Below are 681 nucleotides of genomic sequence, written 5' to 3'. Positions count from 1 at the left end.
CTTGCTTTAACTGAAGTGGGCCTGTCCCAGACAAGGCAAACTACCTTGGCTGCAACCTTATTAGGTGAAGGTTGTGTTCATTCTTATCCATATGGGGCTAGGAGAAGGGATCAGTGACCTTTTTCCAGGTCCTTAGGATCAAAACTCTGAACTCAACCACTTGCCTTTTCCATAGTTGCAACAGAAAACCTGAGAGTTGCTGGAGGGGGGGAAATCACAAAACTAGACAGAACTCTATCTCACAAATTCATGGTCAACATTCCTCAGCAATATTATGTTTTTCTAGTGAAATGGTTCTTTCACTTTTTAAAATGCCTATTTTTCGACCTTTTCTACTCTTCTCAGACTTTCAACATATTCCCTTCCCATCCACCCCCTCAATCTCCACGACCTCTTACTCCACAGAAAAAATACAAGCCCTCAGGTTTCCCTTTCTTTCAAAAGCCAATCTGTCCACACCTCCTCAGAGAACTTCCTTGTTCCATCAGATACATCTACCCCCACCCAAATCAATCAGTCTCTCTCTTTTCTATGTTGTCCCAATAAGCATTCAGACATGCTCTGGAATTTCCTATTTTTGAAACAACAAAGAATCTCAACCTCTCTTGGCCCCTTGCCACGCCCCTGCACAGCCACGTTTTCTGATAAGTTGCTACACACAATGGTCATCTTTGTCCTCAA

Source organism: Galeopterus variegatus, unplaced genomic scaffold (genome assembly GCF_000696425.1).
Source record: "Galeopterus variegatus unplaced genomic scaffold, G_variegatus-3.0.2 Scaffold17130, whole genome shotgun sequence".
In the NCBI taxonomy this organism is placed as follows: Eukaryota; Metazoa; Chordata; class Mammalia; order Dermoptera; family Cynocephalidae; genus Galeopterus; species Galeopterus variegatus.
Note: the sequence above shows the minus strand (reverse complement) of the source record.